Source organism: Acomys minous (genome assembly GCF_964271855.1).
Source record: "Acomys minous genome assembly, chromosome: 7".
Classification (NCBI taxonomy): Eukaryota; Metazoa; Chordata; class Mammalia; order Rodentia; family Muridae; genus Acomys; species Acomys minous.
In genome coordinates, this window is record NC_140488.1 from 73,486,563 (window position 1) to 73,509,212 (window position 22,650).

The 22,650-nt window shown below is 42.9% G+C and overlaps 1 protein-coding gene and 1 long non-coding RNA gene across 3 annotated transcripts in view; one reads left to right on the plus strand and one right to left on the minus strand.

The window, feature by feature from the left end:
* The window catches only part of HDAC8 (histone deacetylase 8), a 219,579-nt gene that overhangs the window by 15,575 nt on the left and 181,354 nt on the right, over window positions 1–22,650 (plus strand). The window lies entirely within an intron of this gene.
* Window positions 7,915–22,650, minus strand: part of LOC311601654 — a 35,693-nt gene continuing 20,957 nt past the window's right edge. Inside the window, exons 3-5 of the long non-coding RNA XR_014780620.1 lie at window positions 17,824–17,976; window positions 16,658–16,823; window positions 7,915–8,405 (exon numbers count right to left, since the gene is read on the minus strand). This is a non-coding gene — a long non-coding RNA (uncharacterized lncRNA). The remainder of the gene's footprint in view (window positions 8,406–16,657; window positions 16,824–17,823; window positions 17,977–22,650) is intronic.

Genomic DNA, 22,650 nt, shown 5'->3' on the forward strand with positions numbered 1-22,650 from the left:
ACACACACATACACATAAAATAAATATGAATCTTTTTTAAAGGTGGAGGGATTTTACAGTGCATACTGAATGAGCAGAGTCTGAGTAGGATGCTAGTATGAATAATGAAAAACCATCAAATTGTGTTTGTTTTGTCTTGTTTCATAAAATTGAGCCCTGAGTAAAACTATGCACTAGTTCCCCCAACAAACAAATAACATGCCAAGGCTTGCTGTATTTTGCTTAGGGTCTTTTCTTTTTAAACAAAATTGTATGGTATTTCAAAGTGGTGTGTTGAGATTCTTGCAGCATGGTTTTTAAGAGCTGATTTTGGGCAGGGTATTTAAGGATTATCTTTTTTTCCCTGCAAGCTTTATTTTAATCTACTCAGTATTCACAACTGTCTCTTCTAAACTATACTTAAAAATCACTTATTTTCCTTACTCATTTTCTTCCTTTTCAATTGTGAATTAGCCTGCCATATTGATATTTTTAATTTTGTGTGCTCACTTCATGATATCCTGTATTTTATGCTCAACTTGGTACTTTACTCTGTGATAAGTTACTACTGACTTGCTAGGTGATCTGTCTGATGCTCTAGGAGACTCAGAATGAACGGATGGATGGGCTGGGTGTTGGTGCGCAATTAAGAGGATTGCTTGAGTTGAGACTGATAGTAAGTGGTCCGTTCACTAGCAAACACTTTCATAGCTTTTACATCCCTAGGAAATCCCCAAACCTTTCTGCTGCCAGGGCTAAGATAATACCTGCTTGGTAATGAGAATGCCCCATTATCAGCAAAAGACTAGTGCAGCCTTTTTAATACTGATGATAGTAACGTATTCATGGAGCATTTTAACAACTTAGTGGACTGCAACAGTGATACGAGATCCATGTATGAGAATTGCGTGGAACTTGTTTTGGGTGGAGGTCAGGTGCACTTTCGAGTACTAAGTCATCATGCAAGATGTCATGCCATTGTAGAATGGAATGACTGTGAACTCTGAAGGAAGACGTAGCTGGGAATCCAGACGCTACCAGTTAGGATTATGTCAGGAACAGAATGCAGAAACACAGAGAGGTATGCATCGTGGGGGCTCCTGTAGACGAGTGACCAGAGGTAAGGGTTGGAATGTTCTTTATGTGCTAAACTAAATAGCTTAGACTTTGTCAAGCGTGGCCATTTTTTCAGTGGTTTCTACTGTCTTTTTTCTTGAACCTCTCAAAAAATCCAAAGAAAGCTGTCTCTTTGTAGAAAATATACACAACAAATTGTCCTCGCGTTTTCAGAAAGTTTCCTAAAACCAGTTCTGCATCCCAGGCTAAGAAGCCCCAGCTTCAGACACTGAAGAGTTACGGAAAGGAATTTAGCCCAGAGTTAAGTATCTCTGTCACACATGTATCTTTTTTTCTTTGTTTATTTTTGGGTTTTGTTTGTTTGTTTTTCGAGACAGGGTTTCTCTGTGTAGCCTTGGCTGTCCTAGACTCGCTTTGTAGACCAGGCTGACCTAGAACTGATGGCGATCCACCTGCCTCTGCCTCCCGAGTGCTGGGATTAAAGGCGTGCACCACCACTGCCTGGCAGCATGCTTATATCTTAGAAACATGACAGTAAGTATAGTTGGCAGATAAATCCGGGGGAGAGAGGCTGTGAGTAGGGAGATCTGTTGGGGCTTGCTATGAAAATCTACCTAACAAGGAGATGAAGGCAGGAATGCTTAGCAGAGAAGAGGAAATAGAGTCAAGAGCCATCTAGTAGTAGAACCCATAGGACTGTGACCATTTAGACAGAAATGACATAGAAGAGGTGGGTAGCATGGCCTTTGTTATGTAGATGACTGCATCTGTTAAGTTCCGGGAATTATTGATAGTATCTGTTAGAGAGCTGCCAAGAGGACGCAGCCCTGGGCTTCTCCACTTCGGTATGTATACAGAGTACCTGGGGAGCTTGTTAAAGTGCAAACTCTGGTTCAAGAGGTCTGGGCAGAGCCTGGGAATCTCCGCTGACAGAAACTCACTGCAGTGCTCTGTAGACAGTACTTATAGCAGCAAGAGGCCAGCACTAAGGGGAATCACCTTCAATGAAATGAGAGCCTTGGACTTAAATAGCATCATGGGTACTTTTTGTTTGTTTGTTTGTTTCAAGACAGGGATTCTCTGTGTAGCCATGGCTGACCTGAAATTCACTTTGTAGACCAGACTGGCCTTGAACTCACAGCAATCCACCTGCCTCTGCCTCCCCAGTGCTGGGATTAAAGGCTCATCCTGGGTACTTATTAAAAGTAGGGAACTAGACCAAGTCTCCGGGAAAGAATGCATAGAGTAGTAGGAGATCAAACAAATGCTGAGCCTGGTGGAATGGCGGTTACTGAAGGGCAGGTGCAAACAGGTGTAGCTCCATGCAGAGCACACGATTACCATGGCTGAGGACTGGCACTCCATCCCCGTGATACATACACACGTGTGTGTGTGTGTGTGTGTGTGTGTGTGTGTGTGTGTGTGTGCGCGCACAAAGAGACAGATAGGCTAGTGAGAGAAAAAAGTCTCTGCTAGAATTTTGAGAAGGGATAGTCAGAGAGATGGGAAGTCTCAAGAATGACTTTCCCCATAGAAACCAAGGGTAAAAATGAGCCTCAAAAAGACACGTTGGAGCAGCCATATCTGACACCGTTGTGCATACATTTGCCATAGAAGTAATGGTGCCCCAGAGGAGCAAAAACTCATTAGCAAGGACGACATAACTCTAAATGTCTAAATAATTTGTAGCCCTCCAAAGGGACTCAGAACATAAATACATAGATACAGTGTATCTATGATACTAAAGTTTCATGGCAGGCGGAGGTGATTAAGAAAAGCTATCCTAAAGGGATCCTAGAGTGGGAGCCAGGCACCATAGTGAGAAAAGGTTGAGAAGCAGGACTGTAAAGAAGTGAAGATCAGTGAGGTTAGGGGAAGGCATTCAGAGAGGGAAAGGGGCTGAGCCAGGCAGCTAAAGAGATAAGGAAGGGTGTGTCAGGAAGCCTCAGCGGCGTGACAGAGGCATGGCAGCGTAAAATAAGATGTGAAGAGCAACATAAAATAAAGATGAAGCAGCACCCCAAAGAAGCAGGGAGCCCTCGGGGAACCACATACAGCTCAGTATTTCTGGGGGGCTATGGTGCGATGTGGACAATGACAGAAGACGAAGTAGAAATACAGGAAACTTGTGAAGGACTTCCTGAATATCAGAATTGCACAGTTGGACAATGTTAACTTTGCCAGCAAAAGTCACCCTGCTGGCACAAACCAGGAATCTCAGCTATTTGGGAGGCCGAGGCAGGAAGGAGTTCGAGGCCTGCCTAGGCGGCAGGAGTGTGGGGGTTGCCTACCAGCAAAGGGAGAGGCCTGCCGAGCTGCCTGCTTTTGTGTGAAGTGACTCTTGCCTTCCTCTTTCATTTTCCCATGGACCTCTTTGAGTCATTGGATTCCTTTGAGGTCAGTCCATTAGGAAGTCACTTTGTCACATCCAGATTGTCTTGGGATGGAACTCTTGTAAACAGTTCCAGAGGATTATTAGAACCAGCCACAGGACAGTGACTCAACTTCCTGGATTTGTCGAGGTAACACTGGGACATAGTCCTTCCTCATCCTTTCCCCTCTCTGGTGTGTCTTTCTGTGCTTTTCTGTTGGGTTCTGCATCTCAACTTGCAATGCCTTCCTTCATTGTGTTCTGATGATGCACTTAAAAACCCACATTTAAAACCCACATCTCCAGGCCAGCTGCAGTTTCCTTCCAGCGGCTCACTGCAGCCTTCCACCTGCCTCCTCCCTTCTAGAAAAAAGAGATCATTGTCCAGCTGACTGTGCTTGCTGTTGTTGTTCCCTGAGTGATCCACTTGGGGGCAGCGAATGATAGAGCCAGAAGGCTTTGCGGTGTGTGGTTTGGCAAGCTCTACAGGGGTGTATACAGTGAGACTTCTGGCTCCTACTTAACTCTCCAGTTAAGTTCAAATAGCAAGAGCTGCAGTCCCAGTAGTCCCATCTTTTTACACATCCACTGGAGTGAATGAAAGTGACTGTACTACAGTTCCAATTCCCTGGAGAGCTTTGCACAGTAGAAGTTGTTACCATAGCAGCCAATGTCCTCCCCCACCCACCTCCTCCTCAGCTCTAGCCTTACCAGCATGTAGATAACTGCATGAAAAGGAGATCTGGGTTCCAAGGCAGCCACGTCATTTCACCACCAAGGCAGGCGTCTCATTTCATCCATGGATGGCATGTCCTTGTCCCTTGCCTCTCAGTCCTTTCCCAGGCAGGTACCTCCAGAGCAAGCACATTACCAGGGAAATCAGTGAGCAGCTTGGACTGTCCTTTTGATACATGCCCAACCAATAAGGGACCAGCTACACAAGTTCCATCAACTACTACCTCTCTGTGCCTCTGTATCCTCATTTATAAATTGCAGGTAATAATATTACTCACGTCATAGGATTATAAGGATTAAATGTGATAATTGCACTAAAGAACATACCAAGGACCTGGCATATATTCAGTTCTTGATAAAAGTCATTTATCATATCCACGCTGGATTCTGCGTCATCTCAGGCAACCTCTCAGTCCTTGGTCTAGTAGGTTTAACTGCTTGTGCAGCTGAAATCAGGCCTGGTACAGTTGCATTTCCCCTTTGTGTATATGCTGCCTCTGGCTGGGATTAGACTATTGTCCTACACGTGTCAGAGTTTTGTTGCGGGGTTTGGCTACGAGCAACTTTACTCTCCTACTCCATGCCTAACATTACAGAGCATTGCCTTTTCAACCAACTTCTCCTTCACCTAGAATCTGACTAATACCTTTGAAGTCAATAAAGATACTACCCACCAATATACTAAGAGCCATCCTATAATTAACAACAGCGACAATTTAGCAGCCTTGAGATAGAGCATCTACCAGCAAAGGAGCTCTGTGAGCTTCACATCAAGGCCTTCTCTGAAACCCAACTTTGGACAAGGCCTTGGAACAGGTTTCATCAGCTCCTCTATCTCTTCACCTTGGCCTTGAGCTGCTTTCTGAAAAGAGAAGGTGGAGAGTCTTGCCGTCAATATAATCCTCTCAGTGGAATCACTATGGGGTGGGGGTGGGGGGTTGGGTGGACCCTTTCCATTGACCCGGAATCTCCTAATCACTTCATAAGGTTACGGCCTTCACAGGCCTTAGCTAAATCAAGAAAGGAAATGACTGGAGAATTCCTCTATGGCACTCCTGTCTTCTTCCAACAAGTGAGATGCTGAGCTCTTCATAGAGTAGGTGGAATTCTCTTGGCAATGGTTTTTAGAAAGTCTTCTACTGTGCTGTTAGGCTCTCTAGGCTAGGTGCTAACGCAATGATTACATGGCACTTTTTCCAGGCCCAGTCCCTAGAAATGAAAATAGTGCCTCTAAACTACAGCCGTGTGTGTGTGTGTGTGTGTGTCAGGGTGTGCATGAGCTAGATATTAACCTTTGTGAAATGAAGTGTTCTAGGTGAGTGAAGACAGCAGCAGCTCCAGGGTACCTCTGCACCTTTACCACCCCAATATCCATCCTCTTAAGAAAGAGGAGGGGCTGGAAAGATGGCTCAGTGGTTAAGAGCACTGTCTGCTCTTTCAGAGGTCCTGAGTTCAATTCCCAGCAACCACGTGGTGACTCACAACCATCCATAATATGATCTGATTCCCTCTTCTGCAGATAAAGCACTCATATACAATAAATAAATAAATAAATCTTTAAAAAAAGAAAGAGGATTTAGTCCTATTTGGCACACACACACACACACACACACACACACACAGCCTTCCAGTAACTCAAGTCCCCCATTTACTTCTACTTAAGCTTTGGCCTGTGTTGTGGTCTTGAATGATAATGACCCCCATAGGCTCCTATGTTTGGATACTTGGTCTTCCAGACCATATAGGAAGGCTTAGGAGGCGTGGCCTTGTTGGAAGAGGAGTGTCATTCAGTACAGGCTTTGAGGTTTCAAAAGCCCATGCCATTCCTAGGCTTTCTGCCTTATGCTTTTGGATTGGACGTAAGCTGTCAACTACTGTTCCAGCACCATGCCTGCTTACTGCCATGCTCCCTACCTCGATGGTCATAGACTCACCCTCTAGAACCATGAGCCCCAAATTAAATGCTTTATTTTATAAGTTGCCTTGGTAATGGTATTTTGTCATGGTAATTGAGAAGTAGCTAAAGACAGCCTGCAATCTTGACTGATGTCACCAACTTGCAGAGTTAGGGGTACTGTGCTGTCCCAGAAGAACCTGGATACTTTTCGATCCCTGCCCTTGTACCAATCTTTTAGGTCCCAGCCTAGGTCTAGTACCCTATCGTAACCAGAGTTCTTAGTGATCAAAGTTGCTTGGAACCTAGGGCAGTGCTTCCTTTAAAGGGAAAGAGGCAGCTTGCTATTAGGAGCTCAAACCATTACATCCTGGAGCAGCCAGAGCAGACTTGGAGACTCTAGCTTATCAGGAGGCAACTGAAATGTTTATAGCCCCAATATTGTAGCCATTTACCTCTAGCAACAGCATAGGCAGCAGGCAGATGTTATAGCACACAAAAATTCAAGTCCATCATGGTAAACCCATAGGTTTATGTTCCTAGATACCCCATTCTATTGGCGCTGGGGGTTGCCTGTGCCTATTGGTTCCTCTTCTAACAGTCACACTTCCAAAAGTGTGAACAGCCTGTTCACACTATGCACTTGATGGAGTGTCAGCCAACCAGCTGCACATTAATCCTAAAGGGAAGATTCCTAAATCAGGCTTTCTAGGACTGTGGAACCAGTTTCTCTCCACGTTCTTTTGAGGCTCAACACTGCTTGAGAACTCTGAGCCCAGAGGATCTTTTTTTGTTTGTTTGTTTCTGCCTTGCATCTTAGCCTGTCCTCCCGTGGGCCTCTATGATTCTTCCAATTGAGACAAAGCCAACCAAGGCAGCCTCCAGGCCCTTGAGATGCTCTTAGAATGAACTCCATTGAAGATTTTTCTCTCCTCCATCTATAACTCCTTTAAACTCCTGGTGAACCCCTCTTACTGTTTGCCTAGTCCATATTAGGTGTTGCCGCCTTCTTCACCTAAGAGGCCCTCCCCTTTTACCAGTGCCAGAGCACTGTTCTGTGGCTACAGCCCTGTGAGCCAGCAGCTACCCTGAATGCCACAATCCGACTCTGGAGTTCATCCCGAAGAGCTCACTCCAGCACTCTTCTCTAGCGCATTCCTTTCACTTGCTGTAAGCATCAACAAGCCAGGGTTTGTAAGTGCCTAGACACCTCATGTGTGTAATCCCCGAGGGCGCATTCAGTTGGTCTTCATCAACAAGGCATGAGGCTTAAAAATAGGGACTCTGAAACCAAGCGGTGGTGGTGCACACCTTTAATCCCAGCACTCAGGAGGCAGAGGCAGGCAGATCGCTATGAGTTGGAGGCCAGCCTGGTCTACAGAGTGAGCTCCAGGACAGCCAGGGCTATTACACAGAGAAACCCTATCTCGAAAAACAAAAACAAAAGAAAGAAAGAAAAGAAAAGAAACTAGGGGGGCCTGCACAAACTGCTGTACCAACCAAGGACAATAAATCAGTAAACCTAGACCCCCTGTTCAGATCTAGCCAATGGACAGCACATTTTCCATAGTAGTGTAGAGAGTGGGGACTGCCTCTAACATGAACTCTCGTGCCCCCTATTTGACCATTTCCCCTTGATGGGGAGGCCTGGTAGCATTCAGAGGAAGAGTAAGCAGGCTACCAAGAAGAGACTTGATGGGCTGTGACTGTATGGTGGGGGAGGAGGCCCCTTGTTATACAGACCTAGGGGAGGGGAATAGAGTGAAAGAGGGAGGGGGAAGGGAACATACAAGTGAGATGTAGTCTGAATAAATTATAAAAATTTTTTTTTAATTTTTTAAAAAGAGGGACTCTGAAGCCACACTGGCTAGGTTTAAGTCCCAACACCATCACCTCCTATATTGACCTCGAACAGCTTAGACTTTCTCCCTTCAGTTTCCTCACATATAAATGGTAATGATAATAGTGCCAATCTCATGGAGCAGGTGTATTATAAGGAATAATGTACATAGCATATAAAGAACAGCAGCCCCTGATACATACTAAACACCAAAAAAATGCATGCTGGGAAGTTGAATATGAAGTCTGCTTACTGGGTTTTTTTTCCAGCGGTGTGACACCAGTTAGATTGCCTCTCAGCACAGGTCCATTCCCCCAGGACCAAACTTGAAGGACTTTTGCCCCGAAATATTTGAAATGAACTTTAGTCACCTACCCACTGCCGTCCTACATCAGAGCAACTTCATTTCCTTTAGGCCCTGCCTCCTTCATGGCCGCTCCTCGGATTTCTCACTGCTCCATGGTGCAGTCCAGGTACATTGTACTCTCTAGTCCGCTCCAGTATTTAAGCTTGAAGAGAAAGAGAGCAGTTGTTTGATTTTCCTTACTCACAAGTTTGTTTATTTTATTCGAATATTAAGAGAATGGTGGTATCATGGAAGAGAGCCCTGTTTTAAGCAGGTTCACAGTTGCTCTACCGCCTGATTCACTGGCAAAGTTGTTGACCAAGAAATAGTTTGGTGGGCCCCAGGGGACACTGTTCCAATAATCCTGTTGTATCTATGCTTACCGCAGTCAACCTTAGCACTTTCTGAAGTGTGAGTCCGGTGTTCACTTTAAGGTCCAGGTACCAAGACTTGGAGTAAATTAAGGCCCTGTCTGTCCCTTCCTCTGCTCCCCTCCTCCTGACCCTGGAGCGGCTGGGCTCCTCTGCTCATTCCTCCTGATGAAGGCAGAAAGAGCATACTGGGAAGAGGTAAGGAAAGCATGAACAAATAGCAACCACAGAGGTAAAAAGGCTGGAGAGTGCTGGGGAGCCATCTTGCAGGCATAACCAGTGGAGCTCAGTGGTCGAGCCAGGCACATTGACTCATGCCTATCATCACAGTACGTGGGGACAGAGAGAGGAAGATTGCCATAAATGTGGCATCAGTCTGAGATATGTAGCCAGACCTTGTCTAAATAAATAAATAAATAAATAAATAGCCCTTTGTGATCAATTGGCTGCTGAGAGTAAAAAGAATTCAGTTCTTTGCCTAAGTAGGTAGAAAATGTTGTTTTCAGCTGAAACTGGAAACAGCAATCAAAAAGCACACTGAGGCTAAGGTAGACAAAGCACTTGCTGCCAGACATGAGAACAAAGGTTCAGATCCTCAGAGTCTGAGTCCATAGTAGGTGGGTGTGGTAGCCTGCCTATAATTCTAGTACTCAGAAGGGAGAGATGGAATCCCCAGAGCAAGGTGACTAGCCTGCGTCAGTGGGCTCTGGGCTCAATTAAGAGCCTTGATGAGTAAGGTTGAGAACAGTGAGGAAGACATCAGATGTCAGCCTTGGGTCTCCATGCATGTTATCCACCCACATGCACGCGCACACACACACACACACACACACACACACACACACACACAGACATAAAAACATAGAGGTGATGTCGTGGTTAATGTTTTAACATATCCACTTAACAGAAACTAGAAACAACTGGGAGGTGTGGCTCTGGCGTGCCGGGTGGGGGAGGGGTGTATCTTGATCACATTAATGGATGTGGGAAGACCTATGTTATTTGTGAACAGAACCATTCCCAGAAGATCTTGGACTATATAAACAGAGAACAGGAGCTAAGAGGCAGCATGTACTCGTCGCTCTCCTTCCTACTGCCTGTAACGTGACTAGCTGCTTAGAGCTCCTGGTGATGAACTGTATCCTGGAACCATAAGCTAAAACAACCTCCTTTTCTTTCATGTTGCTTTTGTCAGAGCATCTTATCACAGCATCAGGAAAAGAAACTAAGATGGAGATTGGTACCAGGAGATGGGTCATTGCTGGGTAGATGGGACTGCTTGGTTCTTGGGTCTTTGGAACTGTTTTGAGGCTGGAACGTGGAAAAGTTTGGTGCTTTGGTCTTAGAAAAGCTACTGAGTGCTGGAAGTAGAGTTTATTGAGCTGTTAATATCTAAGAGTTTTCTTAAATTGTGTCTTCAGATGTGTAGAGTTTGTCATGTCCTTCTTCCTCCTGTCTGACACCTGTGCAAGTTACTATCATTTCTCTCGGTTATCACAGCAACTCCTCCAGCTAGTGTTCTTGCTTCCGACCTTGCACCAAGCAGCCACCCTGATCCTTCTACAACAGAAGTTAAATCCCATCATTCCTCTGCTGCACTGGCTGGCCCCTCCCTGTTTCATGTAGAGTAAAAGCAAAACAAACAAACAAACAAAAACAAAAAACAAAAAAACAAAAAAAAACCATGCTGTGAGCTGAGCACAGTGGCGCAGGCTTCTGATGATCCCAGCACTCAGGAGGCAGAGGCAGGTGGATCACTGTGAGTTCGAGGCCAGCATGGTGTACAAAGCGAGTCCAGGACAGCCAAGGCTACACAGAGAAACCCCGTCTTGAAAGAGAGAGAGAGAGAAAGAAGTCCATGCTGTGGTCTGGCCATCCCTAGCTAATGCTCGTGTCTCCTCTCCCTTGGTAAACTGTTCATCTCCCCTTTCACTGTTGTGACCACTGGACTCCCTGAGTTCACCCCTAGGCCTTTACCCTGGCCATCCCGCTTTCCTCCTCACCCAAAGAATACCACCTCACTCCCTTTTCCTTGCATGGCACTTTCTCAGTGAGACGTTCCTGTTCATACCTGTAGCTTCCCTGCCTATAACTGTACCCAGCATCCAGCATATAGCAAATCCTCAATAAAAATGTCTGGAGGGATAGATGAGTGTGAAAGCTGAAATAGATGGCAAAAAGACAAAAGTCGGAAATGCTGATTTCCAGCCCTTGGGCTAAGTGTCCCTCTGGTGTTACCAATCGACTTATTGTTAATGTTTAGAAAATAGGAAAGGGAGAAATTAAACTGCTAAGATGAGCCTTATCAATGTAGGCTCTCAATAAGTGTTGGTTGATTCAATGGTCACCGCTTAACAGACTGGATGAAATGATCAAAACAGAGAAAGAGTGGGGAGGGGAGCAAAAGAAGAGGCTGTGGGTGGGGAGAAGTGGGGGCGGGGAGGAGCGATTACTGTAATCCCAAAGTTAGATAAGCAGTCTGAGTGTAGTGGAGTTTATCAAACATTAACAGACTGAGCTGTTACGTAAGCATTGTACTTTAATCAAGAGACCACTAGAGGGAGCACAAGGCTAAGCAAGCGTGTTCTCTTAATGAAATTCTATTAGTCATTCACTTTTTCTATTTATTGATCCAGTCCTTGTCTAAACTCTTTCATCAGTTCAATGTTCTTCTGATTTCTTTCACGTGTCTTTAATAAAGATTTATGATTTGAATGGAAGGATGAATGTTTAGAATCAACAGATTCTAAAATCTGTTTTACGAATGAACTGGGGTCAGATGCTGTCCCTTGAGAAATCATCCTTCACAGTTGATGAGCTACTAATAAATAAATAGTCGTGGTAGTTCATCCTTAAAGAGTCATTAGGTCAGAAGAGCAAGAGTCATGGAGTTTGTATCTTTTACTTGTGTAAATGACAGTGTCAGAGCACTGGTAAGTTAGGTGTTTGAGCTGACCTTTCAAAGCTCTACTGGCCTGTGCCCTCCACCCCCACCCTCGCCCCCTCCCCCTCCCCCCTTCCGCCTCCTGGAGTGCGGACAGCTGATAAAGGCCTTGACTCCCCGGAGCTTGTTTGATTCCATGGAAATCATTAGCTCTACTTCTACACACAGAGATTGCATTGCTTGAGAAGCCTGCTGTCTTCAGTGTGCTTTAGGGCTATGGAGTTGTTTGGGATGAGCAAAGTTTAACAGACGGCATGATTGCCTTCGTAATCATTGATCCTATTGAAAGTCTTTGATGGGGTTTCAGTTCTACATTTGTGGCTGTCTGAACTGGATTTCTGAGGAATGTCAAATCCTTGACCTGTTGTTATTTCATGGTTGAAGTCTTTTACTGCCCTTAATCTAGGCCTGAGAGTTGAGCCCTCAGTATTAGGGATTTTTCATTAATAAATAGGATAATTTCAAATGACCTAAAATTAGAACTTTTTAAAAAAATTTTTCCGAGACAGGGTTTCTCTGTGTATCCTTGTCTGTCCTGGACTCACTTTGTAGACCAGGCTGGCCTCGAACTCACAGAGATCCACCTGTCCTCTGCCTCCTGTGTGCTGGGATTAAAGGTGTGCACTGCTACTGCCTGGCTACAATAGAACTTTAAATAAACTTTACTTTAGAAGAAATTTAAAGGTATTTTAACACCTCTCTTTTTATTTTAATATTTTTAAGCATCTATTTTTATGTTAATTTTGAACACTTCCTGAAGCAGCTTCTTGCTAGAGGAAGGTAAATATCCTTACATCTGTGGTTTTTTTTTAAATCCACCGTTCACTCTAGAGAAAGCCTTTCTGTTGTCCATACCCAGCAAGCTCATGCTGTATTGTACACACAAGTTCAAAATACGTATTTATCTGCAACTCATTGATCTTTTACTTTCTATTTTTTTCCTGATGTCCAAAATAGTAAGAAGTCTCATTTTCAGTTTCTGTTTAAATGGAAGAAGAGCCTAGAGTTCTGGGGTGGCAGAAGCAGATGGTGGTGCTCAGAGCAGCACTGGCCCACAGCTTTCCGTCCTGTACAGTCTTCTGCAGCCTGCCTTTTGAGATCTATCATTATCAACCAAGTCAAACTCAGCTTTTCTTTTTGCCTCCATGTGTTCAAATATTTAATCTAATGATGCACACACATTCTCATACGGCTGATACTGCTAACTTACTTGGGATGTCAGCAAGCTACATTTGCTTCCTAACTGGCCTCTGTTAGAATTTTGAAAACCTTTATTTTCTGCACCTTTCTAGAGTTAAGGGATATGGCTCATTAGATTGTTCCGGAAACTAGGGGGAAAAATCAAAGTAAGGCACAAATTGAGAGGAGTTTAAAACTGGTCTTGTCTGATATGCTTTAATAGCATGGCAGTAATAAAAACAGAGGGTGGAATGACTCAAGTAGTAAGTATGAATATTATTTCAGAAAATTAAGGTTTAAATTTTTCCTTTTATGTGTATGCATATTGTGCCTGCATGTATCTGTTCATCATGAGCATATAGTACATGCAGAGGCCAGAAGAGGGCGCCAGATTCCTCCTTCACTCCACCCCCCCCCCAACCCTGGACTGGAGTTAAAGACAATTGTGAGGTGCTGGGAATTGAACCTGAGTCTTCTGGAAGAGCAGCCAGTGCTCTTAAACTCTGAGCCATCTCTCCAGCTCCCCACAAAGCCAAGTTTATCTTGTGATAATATAGGATGTATTGAACAGTTTGGGACAGAATAGTACATTAAGGAAAGCTGTGGGATAACACTTGGCTCTCTCCGACATATTCTTCTTTGTAAGAGACTATGAGAGCTTCATCTAGGTCAGTAGGTTTCAACCTGTGGGTCATGACCCCTTTGGGAGTTAGAATGACCCTTTCAGAGATGTCACTTTTCAGATAGCTTACAGATTGAATATTTACATTAGATTGATAACAGTACAAAATTATAGTCATGAAGAAGCAACAAAAATAATTTCTGAGTTGGGGGCCACCACAACATGAAGAGCTGTATCAAAGGGTCACATCATTAGGAAGTTTGAGGCTGTACTGATTTAGGAAATAGTGTGGAAGTTGATAAATGCTTATTACCTTGACCAGAACTCCCTTGCAGTGAATTTACTATAAGATGTATTTATATTCATAAAGAAGATAACATTAATTAATTTCAAAGACTTCTGTTACCCTCAAAAGCAAAGAAATTTTATAATAAGCAATAGCAAAATTTAGTGGAACATTCTAAGAAATGCATGCTAATTATGATATAAATTGTTGGGATTCAACTGTAAAAAAAATTATTGAGCATAATGGTATAAATCATGCTCAGATAAGTAAAGGATCTTGGCCTCTTATTGGGCACAACTTGGAAGAGGCCCAATATTGAAGGCAGGTCACTGAGACCAAACAATTTATCTGTGTTATGTCCTCGATTGCATTGTTGTCTCTGATTAAAAATTGGTTTTCTTCCAGGCATTATCTGTAGCTAGTTACGATACACTGCAAGTAAGGCCCAAACTATGATTTTTGTCCTTGCATAAGCCCATTAGTTTTCATGTGCTCGAATGATACTACTGGCCACACCATTTCCTTTAGCCAGCGATCTTTTCAAAACCATATCCTCAGCCTCAAGACCAAGCTGGTAGATGGAGATCAATAAAAGTAAGTCTATCCTAAAACAGTTGAGGGAAGAAGGAGGAAAAAAAAAACAACTAAAAGGCCTCTTTCTCCAGATACTGGCCAATTGCGTCCTTTCCACTGGTTTGTGGTTTTGTGTTGTTATGCGTACCCGGAAATGCAGGGCTATGCCCATTGCCGCCTCTGTTTTATATTCTATTAGCTCAGGGAAGATTTTCATTCCATTGAGCACCAGACTGTGGGGTATATTTTTGGAAGCAAGTGTAGGTGTACCCGAGCCAAAAAAGGTTGGGAACAACTGTAGACAAACTGATCTCACTGTTCCTAGAGCTGCCAATTCTAGGCATGGAGCCCTTAAAGTGGACTATAAATGTCGAGTGGGTGGTTAAAAGAAAATTCATTATGTGGGTCTAATTTCTGATTTCCCATAATCAGGTGCGTGTGTTTTGTGTACATGCATATTTTGTGTGGAGAGAGGCAGGTGTGCATCGAACTGATTTATTTAGCTATATTAAATCAGAATTGGGGTCTTATTGAAAGAAAAATATGAAGTATATAATTAAAATAGGTAATACTTTTTCCTTTTATAAATGCATTTTAAATATATTGTGCTAACATTCTGTTAGCAGTAGGTTAGAGTAGGAATTTTGTGGTAGAAAAGAAACTAAAGCAAAGAGGCTTAGGTTTCTTGGTTCTTATCCCAGGGTCTATCTTCCATTCGTAGAACATGCCCATCTCTAAAGCTTGCTGGACATTGATGTAAAAGAAAGTAAAAGAAAGCGGCCTGGTGTTTCATTTGCCTTTGGTAGAGGAAATAATCAGTTGTAAATATTAAAACTTGAATAAAACATTAGATATATCAACCATTCTCCAGGACAGGCCCAGGAAGTTTTGTTTTGTTTTGTTTTTTGTTGTTTTGGGTTTTTTGTTTTTTTGTTTTTTGACTTTAAAACGCATCCAATTTTTAGAGCAGTAAAACAAGAAAAACAGTAAAAACAGCAATCAGACCATAAGGCGCACCCTAATCCCCCCCCCAACTTTGGGAGGGAAGTGCATCTTATGGTCCGAAAAATACAGTAGTTGGGCAATCCACAGTGGACTCTGTGGGTTTTATGGGTGGTTTGGTATATTTTTGTCTTACTGGATTGGTTGGTTTGATTTTCGGTTTTTTGTTTTGTTTTGCTTTTATGGATATTTTGCCTAACCTTAGGGAAAATATTTCTATACATAAAACATTAATCATTTTCAGTGTGTAGAACAAAAACAATAAGAGCACAGAGCTTATATGGCATAGTTTTGGGGTTGGGTTTTTTTTTTCAAGACAGGGTATGTCTGTGTAGCCTTGGCTGTCCTGAAGCTACTCTGTAGACCAGGCTGGCCTCGAACTCACAGAGATCCACTTGCCTCTGCCTCCCAAGTGCAGGGATTACAGGCATGCGCCACCACACCCAGCTGGCATAGATGTTTTAAGAGACAAAGCTAATATACTCATTCACCAGGTAAGAACATGTAGTTGGGTGGGGAGGGAAGTGACGATCTGGGAAGAGCTAGAGGAGGGGAAAGAATATGATCAAAATATATTGTATGACAAAATTAATAAGAAAAATTTCAGGATACGCAACAGCACAGCCAGCTCCCTTTTCTAAATCCTTATACCCAACAGATAGGGAAAGAAAGCAAGTGTGTTCCAGTAGTGCTTTTTGGCACTGTCTGAAAGGTCAAATACAGGTGTACTCCAACTTAAGAAAACTCTGGGAGTTAAAAAAAAAAAGTGATGTGCTGCTTGCCAAGTGATAAATACAAAAATCTGGTGGAAAGCACTCAATTTACAGAGGGACTCTTCACTGTGACTGGATTCCCCTCCTGATGAATTCAAGATTTGGTTGACAGCATCAGCCATCCACATTATTCTTCAGGGACACACTTATCACGAAGCATACCTTGGTATTACTCCTTGTAAAATGCAGATATTTTATAATAACTAGTCTATATGCTCACATAAACTAAAAAAAGGATGCCAGTGGATTTTGTTTCCTGTGTTTTGTGTGGTACCAAATGAGCTGTGTAGGTTTACATGTAGGACAGAGCATAAAAATAGGACTATGAGTGCTATCTGGAGAGGAGAACGCGATACTACATATCAGAATTAGATGGGCAAAGGATTTTTTTTAAAGGAAATAACAGTGAAAAATTGGCCATTGCTAATTTCCAGGAAAGCCATCTTCCTTCCCTCTCTAGTGCACCTCACCCATGACCAATCAGTTGAGCTCTCCCCTGCTGCTGATCCCCTGTAGCCACCCCTGCTCTCCAACAGAAATTACCCATAATGGCACAAATGGCATCATTTAATGAGGCAACAATAGAAGTACCAATGCCACATTCCCAGAACAGCTTAAGAGGTTTGATCAGCTGCTACTGGAAGTAAATGGGAAAAAAAATGTACCTTGTTTGAAAATACGAGTGCACCTTATTAAGCACAACCTTGGATCATAAGGGCTCCATGCTCCGATGCGGGTGCTCTTCAATGTCACAGCTATAGCTAGGAAAGTGGCTTGATTCTGTTCTGCCAACAGTCATGGAAATTTACAGAAGGTTCAACAACTGCAGTTCTGTAGAAAACGGTAGACAAGCATAAGAAGGCATTGCAGGGCTTCTACCTAATTGCTGTTAAACATCCCAAATGTATGAAATAAACACATTTCTAATGGGCATTTTCCACATCAGAAAAGTTTCAGCTATTTTCTTTATCTTTTCATATCATAATCAATACACACCCAGTTCTGAAACCACCATTCCTAATTGCAAAACAACAACAACAAAAACAGGCCTTGGATTATAGTTTCAACATTTTATAAATTTAATATTATAGCCTTTCCTTTAAAAAATACATTCCCATGTATTTTCTTCTATTATAAACAGGATTTTTCTGACTTTACTCTTGCTATTATACAGAAATACTATGAGTTTTTCACCAAGTTCGTGTGGAGGCTGGAGGACAAGTTGTGGGAGTCAATCTTCTCCATCAACTTAGTATTATCCAGGGATTGAACTTAAGTCATCAGGTCTGGTAACAGCAACACAGGTCTGCAGCTGCTGAATCATCTTGTTGGCCCTGGTTTTCTTTTTCTTGCCTAATTATCCTGGCTAGATCTACCAGGGCATTCTTGAGTAGGTGCACTGTGTGTTTAGGCATCCTTGGTCTGTTCCTGTTTTATGAAGAAAGTGTCCAGTCTTCTGTTGTTGAAGTGCAATGGTAGATGTGAGTTTCGGAGGTTCCCCTTTTCTGGTTAAGGATGTATCCTACTCCTAATGAGTATTTGTGTCTTGGGAAGGTACTGGATTTTGTCAAATGCTTTTTCTGGACCTATTGAAATGATAATTTTGTTTTAATCCTTGGTGCTATTGATACGTAGATTATGTTGATTTGTGGATGTTAAACTAAACACTTTTCTGGGATAAGTCCCATTTCGTTATGGTGTGTAACCATCTCACTATACTTGTTAGATTATGTCTGCTATTTTTTTGGTAGAGGATTTTTTATGTCTGTAAGGGACATCAGTCTATGGTTTTCTTGTGATGTCTTTGTGTTACCAGGATAATAATACTGACCTCATAAAATGAGCTGGATGTGTTTCCTTTGCTTCTTTTACCTTCTGGAAAACATTATTGGTAACTGGCATTATCTGTTCCTCAACTGTTTGGTAGAATTCATCAGTGAATCCTGGTTTTCCTTCCAAAACTTGGAATGATCTTAAAATTCATCTGGGAATGTGAAGGGGATGCAGAATGGAACAAAGTTGAAGGATTATACACTACAGTAGTAAGAGCAGCCTGCTCCTGGCATATGAATGGAGTAGAATGGAGAATTAAACAGAGTGAACTGGCTATGCTGTACACTCCTGTAATCCCAGTGCCCGGGAGACTTGAAAACTGTGTGGGCTACAGAGTTCCAGGCTAGTCTAGGCTATATAGCAGCAAATCACAAACCAGCTTGAGCTACTTACCAAGACCCTGTCTCAAAATAATAAAAGAAGCCTATATTGGGCTGGGTAAAGTACTCAAAAGTATACAGTACTTAAATAACACACAGAAGGCTCTGGGTTCAACCCCTACCAGAAAAACAAAAAGGAAAAGAACCTTGGGTATCCATGATCATCTGATATTCATCCTGGCACTGAGACCACTGAATAAGGAAAATCAATGTCTTGTCAACATATTGTACTAAAATAACTGGATATCTCATGAAAAAGAATAGTGTTGACTTTCAAATTATACTTTAGATTAAAGCTTAACTCAAATCAAAGACATTAGTCTAAGACCTAATCCTAAGGCTCTCTGCAAATAATTTAGGAGTAAATCTTCATGACCTTGTGATACAAAGTAGTTTCTTAGAACAACAAAACAAACAACAGCAATAAAAACCTCACCCTACAACTAGTAATAGAAAAGAAATAGATTTTTCTCCAAAGATGCCATACAAGTCACCAAAGTGGCCTAAAAGATGTCTGACATCATAAGTCATTTGAGAAATGCAAATCAAAGCCACCAGATGAGCCACTTCATACCCATTAGGAGAGTTGTGAATTGAAAGAAAAAGCTATCAACAAGCATTCAAGAAGACATGGAGAAATTGGAACCCTCATACACAGTTGGTGTGGATGTACAATAGTATAGGCACCTTCAAAAACAGTTTGGTAGTTCTGCAAAAGTTAAATATAGATTTATCATATGACTCAGAAATTATACTCCTGGGGGAGGGGTCCATTCTCCCTCCCCACCTCTCACTAAAAGCACTAAAGATACATGCCCTTGCAGAAGTGTGTTTGCCAGTGTTCACTGCAACAGTATTCATTGTGGCCAAAAGGTGGAAGCAGTTCAAATGTATATTAATTACAAATGCATGAACATAATGTGCTATATTCGTACAATGGGATGTTTTACACAGTCATAAAAAGAATGGAGGGCAAGGGCGATGGCTCAGTGGTAGAAAACACCATGTTAAGAAGAAGCTAGTCATAAAGATCACAAATTAAAATGTTCTGTTTGTGTGAACCATCCACAAGAAGAACTTCTGTCCTGGCACCCGCAGCAGGGTTGGCTTCTGGAAGAAACCAAGTAGTGAGTGCTGTGGAGTGGAGAGCATTTCTGTGTGATGATCAGACTCTTCTAAAATGGGGGGTGTGGGTAAGTGGTAAAGCTGTTTTCTAAAAAGAAGGATCAGAACCAGCTGCTCTCATGGTGAATGGATTACGTGTTTTAGTGACCAGGAGTGATAATGATTTAGTCCCTGAATCATCAACATTCTGGTTTTCCTAGTCGATGGAATGAAAGAATAGGAAAATAGAGAGTTGGCTCTGGAATTCATCAAATCCACATGGTCCTTTTCTTTTTCTTTTTAGAGATTTAATTATATTTCTTTTTAATTAATATATTCAGTTTATATCCCTACCATAGCCCCTCCCTCCTTTACTCCTGCTCCCTCCCTCCCACCTTCTTCTCCTTACCCCCCCTTCCCTTGTCCTCAAAAAAGGGGAGTCTCCCCCCCACCAACCCACCCCAGCACATCAAGTCACACCAGGACTGAGCTCCTGCTCATCCACTGAGGCCAGGCAGGGCAGCCCCGTGAGGGCCAAGTGAGCTAAAGCAGGCAACAGAGTCCATGTCATAGACAACACCTACTCGACTTACTAAGGGACCCACATGAAGATCAAACTGCCCATCAGTTAAATATGTGTAGGGGGCTGAGGTCCAGTCCATGTATGCTCTAAATTCATATTTTTCTTCCTTATATGTGTATGAGTATTCTGCCTGCATGTATGTGTATATGTATTCAGTGTGCCTGCCTAGTGCCGTCAGAAGAGCCATTGGCTCCTCTGGAGCTGTACTTATAGATGGTTGTGAGCCACCGTGTATGTGCTGAGATTGAGCCCGGGTCCTCTGCATGAGCAACAAGTGCTCATAACCATAAAGTCATCTCTCCAGCCCCCAAATTCACACTTTTCATAAAACTAATTTTGTTTGTCTTCGTCATCGTCATCATCATCATTGGTGTTTTTGAGACAAGATTTCACTATGTGGCTCAGGTTGGCCTCAGACTTGCAGTACTCTTCCTGTCTTAGTCTCCTGAGTGCTAGGATGACAGGTATGTACTAGCATATGAGAGTATACAACTGTTTGCCTTTAATCCCAGCACTCAGGAGGCAGAGGCAGGCAGATCGCTGTGAGTTCGAGGCCAGCCTGGTCTACAAAGTGAATCCAGGATGGCCAAGATAACAAAGAAACCCTGTCTCCAAAAACAAAAAACAAACCAAAAACAAACAAAAATCTGTTTCCTTTTTCTTTATTTAACTAAAATATAATCACACTACCCCCTCCAAACTAATTTTGATCATTGTTTTTTAGTTCTTTAAACCATATACACTTTGTATACTAATTCCATAACTAACACACCCTCTTTGCATTGCATTGCAGGTTTTCAATGAGAAGGGGTAATTCACATGAATTACAAATTACCTATATCAGTTACCCTTTGCACACAAGCTATGAGTCCAGACACTCCTGCATTCAGCATCACAGCCTAGCCTTATCCCTCCCCTCCTTGTCACCTGCCCTAGCTGACTCTTCTTTTTACAACCCCACTGAGCTTTCCCACACTCTTCTAGAATACCCACATGCCTCTTCTGGCAAGCTGCTTCTCCTTTGAGGCACAGCTTAACCATCACCTTCAACACCTTCAAGGTGTTCTTCCTACTCTGAAGGCAGAAGTAATTGCCTTTGCCTCCTTTTCCCCAGTGCGCTCCCTCCCTCCCTCCCTCCCTCTCTCTCTCTCTCTCTCTCTCTCTCTCTCTCTCTCTCTCTCTCTCTTTCTCTCTCTCTCTCTCGTACATTTTTTTTACTATATCATTTCATAAGGGTTTTATTTTTTTTTTAGCATTATTTAACCATTGAAGGTAGAAGATAGAAAGCACGATCGTCAATGTTCTATATTCATTGAGTGCATCAAATATGAGCATGAGCCGTGGTAATATTCCAGCCAGTGATCAGTAGAGCTTGACAGACAGACAGACAGATTCAACTAGCTGTCTGTGGTCTAAAAGAGGGAGCACAAGAAAACACTCTTTGCTTCCCCTACCCAGGTGTCTGATCTTTGAGTAAGGATTTACAGAACTCCTCTGGGACTGTCTAATATCCTGAAAAACCCAGAGACATAATGTCACTGCCATTAAGGATTTTAAGAGATTAGGGCTAAGACTCCAATCTATGCTGTAACTATAAGAGAACACAGAGCACAATGTGGTAAAGGACTGCAGGTTGAAGCAGCTTCGAATGCTGTCAGGATTTGGGGGGAAGGAAGCTCGCTCTCTCTTCTGCATCACAAGCTGTGTGGAACCACACTTTCAGCCAGTGACAGCCCCCTATGTAGAGTTCCAGCATGGCAATAGGAAACTAACAGCTTTCAGCACTCGGTGGACAAGCGGTAAATGGCACTGCTACTCCCCAAGGTAGCCCTAGGCAGGAAGAGGGAACCAAAAGGAAAAGGAGCCAGGGTTCCTAGGAGCATTTTCAAGGCTTTTAGGCTTTTTCCACTCAGCGGGGAATTTTTGTGTAGTTATCTCTTTTTGTGGAACTTAAAAAAAAAACCACATACTCAAAAAGGGTTCTTGAATATGAGTTTCCTATGGCTACTATAACAAATTCCCACCAGTTTACTGTCATACAACCACAGAACTTCATCCTCACGCTTTTAGAGCCTGAAAAGGTCCAGGCTGGGCCCCCTTCCTCCTTGGGCTATAGGGGAAAGTCAGGTTCCCTGCCTGTGCTAGATCAATGAGCCATGTTCTGTTTCTCAGTCTCTTTCTCCTACCAGTGCCAACAATGTAGCCTCTTTGCTTAGGCCTCTCACTCTGCTTGTGGCCCATGTTGAATAGCCTTCTCCCTTCCTCCTAAGGGTACTTTTGATTGAAACTTAGGACCGGCCTAGATAATGCAGAATAACCTCCCCATCTCGAGATCATTAATGTAGTCACATAACATACACAGAGTTCTTGCCACTTTATGTAACACTAAAATAGAGTCCAACGATGAAGACATGAGCACCTGGGCTAGAAGGACGGTGGTGGAGCACTTGCCTAGCACAGGCAAATGCTAGCTTCCATCTTTAGCACTGTGCATAGTGCATAGATGAAGATGAGGATATTTTTGCAGGGGGCTCGATTTAGCTTTCACAGACATTTACAGGCATCATGCTAGACCTGTGCTGTCCTTGTTGGGTATGCAGCTTCATCGCCCTGCTACTCCGTAAATTCCTGGAACACAACGCCCATGTGGGGTTTTCCTTTCTAAGTGCCTTATGTGTGGCCTTGCCTGGTGTATATGCAAGATAGCACACAAATCATTGCTGAATAGGATAAGCCACACCTGTCACAAGGGAGAATT